This window comes from Lolium rigidum, chromosome 5 (assembly GCF_022539505.1).
Source record: "Lolium rigidum isolate FL_2022 chromosome 5, APGP_CSIRO_Lrig_0.1, whole genome shotgun sequence".
In the NCBI taxonomy this organism is placed as follows: Eukaryota; Viridiplantae; Streptophyta; class Magnoliopsida; order Poales; family Poaceae; genus Lolium; species Lolium rigidum.
The window spans coordinates 12,472,244-12,477,764 of NC_061512.1; the positions used below are offsets into that span (position 1 = coordinate 12,472,244).

The 5,521-nt window shown below is 48.1% G+C and overlaps 1 long non-coding RNA gene across 4 annotated transcripts; it reads right to left on the reverse strand.

Annotated features, from left to right (window-relative positions):
• LOC124657957 lies at positions 1–2,269 on the reverse strand. Of its 4 annotated transcripts, none has more exons than XR_006988951.1 (8): positions 2,145–2,269; positions 1,860–2,022; positions 1,621–1,687; positions 1,470–1,518; positions 1,192–1,331; positions 918–1,119; positions 678–752; positions 1–446 (listed from the first exon to the last, which is right to left on the reverse strand). It is a non-coding gene; the product is annotated as an uncharacterized LOC124657957 (long non-coding RNA). The 4 variants fall into 4 exon arrangements; XR_006988952.1 differs by having other exon boundaries at positions 918–1,111; positions 2,103–2,269; XR_006988953.1 differs by having other exon boundaries at positions 678–746; positions 2,103–2,269.
• Between the last annotated feature and the right edge of the window lie 3,252 nt (positions 2,270–5,521).

Sequence of the window (5,521 nt, forward strand, 5' to 3'; positions counted from 1 at the left end):
TAATAGTTGCACACGGAATCATCTCAAATTGTAAGCAACATATGCTTCAAATTAAATACTTTTGGCATAATCTAGAAGTGCCTATCCATGTTCTAACATGTGAACATGCACATCAGTTGCTGAAAATAACAAAGTAATAAACAATCTATATTGGTATATTCCTATACATTCACCAATTGACATGACAGGAACAAAATACCATTTTGACATAACCCACCATGGAACGGAGCCAATATACCGGCATGCAGTCAAATACAATGGAGATCAACATTGAAAGTAACCGACAGTGTAACACACAAATGTGCAAATAATGCTATGGCATCAATTGACCTGCCATGCAATGGAACCTGCTGCTGGTTGATTCGTGGCCACCATATTCCATCAGCTGAGACCACGGTCATCCACCCACTGCCGCCGCCAAGCAGCTGCTGCTGCCGTCCAACAGTCTGGTGGAAAACAGAAGAAAATTCTCTATTTTATTTTTCAACAGTATACACTATTTATAGAATATAAACCAGAAAACTTTTTCAAAGATTCCTTTAGCTTTTCACTTTGGTTATACAATAAAAATGAGCACAGAGATATACATTACAAAAATTAGCAGGGGAGTGAAAGTAGGCTGGAGATACTCATGTCCATGCCCAAAGGCATAGCAAACTGAATTATTACAGTAATACCTTGCTTTCACCCATGATCACGTCTGTCCCAGTAATGCTATTCCTTTTTATATTGAGAGCGCAGCTAATCTACTCCTAAGAATAGCACAAACACACTCTCAGATTTTTATACCGACACAAAAAAATTGAAGATGAGACCATGTATAAATATTTGAGACAATATGAGATGAACTCTTAAACACTGATACAACAGAGAACTCTCTGCCCTCTATGTAGTCGAATTAAGTTCAATGCTCATACCTATGAAGTTGGAACAATGCACCCGGCCACCTCTGGGATTTTTTCTTGTCAGCTACAACGCTTGATTGCTTCACAATAAAGCAACAAGCAAGTGAATAAAATTTCCAACCTTCTCAATAAACTTGAGCTCTTCTTCGTAACCTTCCTCAGTATATTCCAATTTATCAAACTGTTTTTTCGAGGATGTTCTCAAACTGTGATGCTGCAAGTATTATAATCAAGTTTTGCACAACAGATAGTATATTATAATCAACTGCTGACAGAGTTGGCAAACCTAGGTGGAGGAGTTTATTTGGAAAACTGCAAGCTGAAAGAACTTGGACTCGTTTCTTGGAATTCATCTATGTAGTCCGTATTATGATCCAAAGCCCTAAAACTAATCTTCATATATTTACAACACCTGGTAAGATGGTCCTGCATGTGCAACCACATGTGTTAAATATGAGTATTTGAGAACCATGCTACTGATGTCTACGGGGCGAAGGGGAATCTGCTTTCAGGATGATCCAAATCTAAAACCTACATATAAGGCATCAGGAGCTAATCATTTACCTTCATATTTATGTAGTAATGCCTCAACTAAGGTTGTTCCTGGCCTAACCTGCAAATGCCATCGGAACCAAATTAATAATATGCTCACCCAACACCTCAGTAACCAATCGCAGAACACAAAAACGTAAATAAATGGGCATACATAGTTTACCTTTTAGCCTCGTGAACGTCTCTGCTGCAAAAATCAGCCACTTGACTTGCCTGTTCTTTTCTAGCCCCTGCAATGGAACAAAAAAACTAAATAGTTTACTATTAAATTGACTACATTTGCAGCTCGCATCTATGTTTTCCACTGATCATGTTACTATAAAATATAAAGTAGAACAAAATACAATATATAGTAGAGCAGACGAATAAAGCAAAGGGGAAATTAAGAGAGCATTACTTGACCTTATTCATGATGGAGTATGTTCAACACCTACAGACCATAAGATAAGCTTGTGAATAATTCCTCATGGTAATTTTCCAGTAAACAAAATTAAATATCCGCTGCAACCAAGCCCTCGTGCATCTGATCAGAACCCTCGTCGAAGGCAACTTCTCCATAGAATATCTACACAAGTTGAAGAAGACACACGTCATATTTTTTCGAGGAAATTAACAAGCACTAAGCACAGACCTAACAAAACCCACCATAACAGCGTCAATAGAAGGAGCTCCTGCTGGCAGAGATACCTTTGTCCTCTTTTTCTTCCCGGAGCAGTCTGTCACAACACAAATATCCCTGCTTGGCCGGCAGCTGCTTCATGAGCATCAATAAAGAATTGGCACACAGTAGTTTCCTGGAGCAGTTCACACCGAGGACCCGACGGTATGAACAAACCGAACTTAGACGAGCAAGAACAGGGACGTAGGAACCGAGCGGACATGATTAGCGGACGAAAAAAAAAGGATTGGAAGACGCTCACCTTGGGGTCATATGCACTGGCCGAACTCGCCCTCAAGCGAGTGCACGAGCTCGCATCCAGCGTGTACTGCTGCTCTACGTTCACACATGATTCGTCCCCAACGCCATGGTGTCCGGGAGAAGGACGCACGGGCGTGAGGAACGGGGGCACCTATTCCTTGTCGTGGCAACCCTAGATAGCCGGCGGAGCTGAGGCAGGAGACGGTGACCTGGTAGGGGTCAACCGGTGCTAACAGAGAGCATCTAGCAACACACACAAGGGAGGAGAAGAATGGGGAGAAACTCACCGCACACCTCATCAGCTAGCGATGCTCCTCGCCCGCGCTGCGGAGGCCAGGGACTTCGCTCGTGCGTAGTCCACCTGGGCGTAGCTCCGGCGTGCCAAGCCTCACCGTCGCGTTGTGGCGCCTCCTCCCACCATACGCATGGCTTGGCCGCTTCGATTTGGAGGGGCACCATGTGAAGCTCTTGCTCAGATCCGCCCTATTGTGCCTCGTCGTGGCGCCTCCTATGGCCGGACGCTTGACGAGCAGCACGAGGAGAGGCGGCCGGAAAGTGCTCAGCGGCGGCGACAGGATCTAGGGTTACCGTGGCCATCCATCCGGCTTGCCTCCACCATCCCCAGGATGCGCTACTTCAGCGCCTTCTACGCTTCTAAGGAAGCTGTCTCCGGCCTCAGGTGGGTCTCGAGCGGGGGAGAGAGATCGGCGAGCCATTGGAGACGAGGAGAGACGAGGATTGGGGAGGAGAGGACGGACGGGGATTGGGGAGTGAATCCGCGACTCGCGACCTAGGTTTTCACCAACCCCTGCGGCTGGAGACCGAAGGCGACACGAACGAGCACTCGTGGCTGTCTCTGACCGTCGGGCCTCGCAATTACCTGGGCCCATGTGTCATAGAATCCACGGGAAGCTGAGCAAGTGAGAAAAAAATTACCAATCGGACGGCTGTGGTGAAAAGTGGGATTGGAGAATCACTGCAGCAAGCCAATCCAACGGTGGACGAACGTTTGCCCCTTTTGGGTGCCCTCTCTGGCCGGGTAGTGTTTGAACATTTATAGGAGAAATAAAACCACCACTTTGATGGTGAAATTTACCATCTACCACCACTTTGCGTTCACGGGACAAAAAACCACCAGATTTTGCGAGATTTTTTCCGGAATACGCTAAACGTGAATTGAACGCCAATTGACAGCAAATTGATGCCATTTCTAACAGACGAGACCCACCGAACAGAGCCAGTTTGCTGACGTGGACCGGATTCACTTGTCAGTCGAGTTAAAAAAATCTAGATATGCCAAAGAGTGGCCGGAGATACAAATCTGGATATAAAAAAAAGTCAAAATAATTGGAGGTTATCTCCTTTCCAGCGGAGACCAAGTCCACGCCATTTCCCGGCGGGTCGGCGCTCGGCAAGCTCGGGACACCACATCGCCGCGCCCGGGCACCACCACCGCCTGGCCACCGCTGCTGCGCCCGCGCCACGGCCGTGCCCGCCGCAGCGCCTGGCCGCCCCTCTCGGCTCCTCCCAGCCCCTTCCCGACGCCGGCCATGGCCCTCCTCTGCCGCCACCGCCGGCGACACGACGAGAGGGAGTCGCAGGCCGTGACACCATTGCCGAGCCGACAAGCTTCTTGAGATCACGGGCGACGCGCGCAGAGGCGGCACCCTCGACCCCGAGGTCTTTTCTTTGCCTGGCGCGTCCCCGCGTGGCCGCCGCCACCGTCGTCTGGTTCCCCCGCGGGGCTGGGGAGGGGGCGTGGCCAGGGCTCGGCCATAGCACGACGGCGGGAACTGGGACAGGGAGCAGGGACGGGTGATGCGTCCAATTTGCATCACTATTTTATATCACAATTTGCTGTTATTCATTGATATATTTCATATTGGGACACAATACTTATGTTATTTCATCTATTTTGCATGTTTCATCATTATTGGAGGATCAAGCACCGGAGCCGAGATTCTGCTTGGAAAAAGCACCGTCGAGAAAGCAATATTTCGGAAGATCACCTGTGGAAGAAAATTATACCAAAAATCCTATTTTTCAAGATGACGAAGGAAGCCGGAAGGAGGAGCCGGAGAGGAGCCGGGGTGGGCCCACACCCTAGGGCGGCGCGGCCCAAGCCACGGCCGCGCCGCCACGTGGTGTGGAGGGCCCACGACCCCTTTCGCCTCCTTTTCTTCGCGAAATCCTTCGTCCCGAAAACCTAAGCCGGAAGGGGTACCTCGCGAAGAGTTACAGCCGCCTCTGCGGGGCGGAGAACACCGGAGAGAAAGAGCTCTCCGGCGGGCAGGAATCCGCCGGGAAATTCCCCTCGGGAGGGGAAATCGACGCCATCGTCACCGTCATCGAGCTGGACATCATCTCCATCACCATCATCATCATCTCCACCATCATCACCGCCATCTCCTCCGCAGCACCTCGTCACCGCCGTAGCAATTTGGGTTTGATCTTGATTGTTTGATAGGGGAAACTCTCCCGGTATCTATTCATACTTGTTGTTGATGCTATTGAGTGAAACCATTGAACCAAGTTCATGTTCAGATTGTTATTCATCATCATATCACCTCTGATCATGTTCCATATGATGTCTCGTGAGTAGTTCGTTTAGTTCTTGAGGACATGGGTGAAGTCTAAATGTTAGTAGTGAACTATGGTTGAGTAATATTCAATGGTGTGATATTTAAGTTGTGGTGTTATTCTTCTAGTGGTGTCATGTGAACGTCGACTACATGACACTTCACCATTTATGGGCCTAGGGGAATGCATCTTGTATTCGTTTGCTAATTGCGGGGTTGCCGGAGTGACGAAACCTAAACCCCGTTGGTATATCGATGCGGGAGGGATCGCGGGATCTCGAGTTTAAGGCTGTGGTTAGATTTATTCTTAATTACTTTCTTGTAGTTGCGGATGCTTGCAAGGGGTATAATCACAAGTATGTATTTAGTCCTAGGAAGGGCGGTACATTAGCATAGGTTCACCCACACAACACTTATCACAACAATGAAGATTATTTAGCCGTATGTAGCGAAAGCACTAGACTAAAATCCCATGTGTCCTCGAGAACGTTTGGTCATTATAAGTAAACAAACCGGCTTGTCCTTTGTGCTAAAAAGGATTGGGCCACTCGCTGCAATTGTCACTC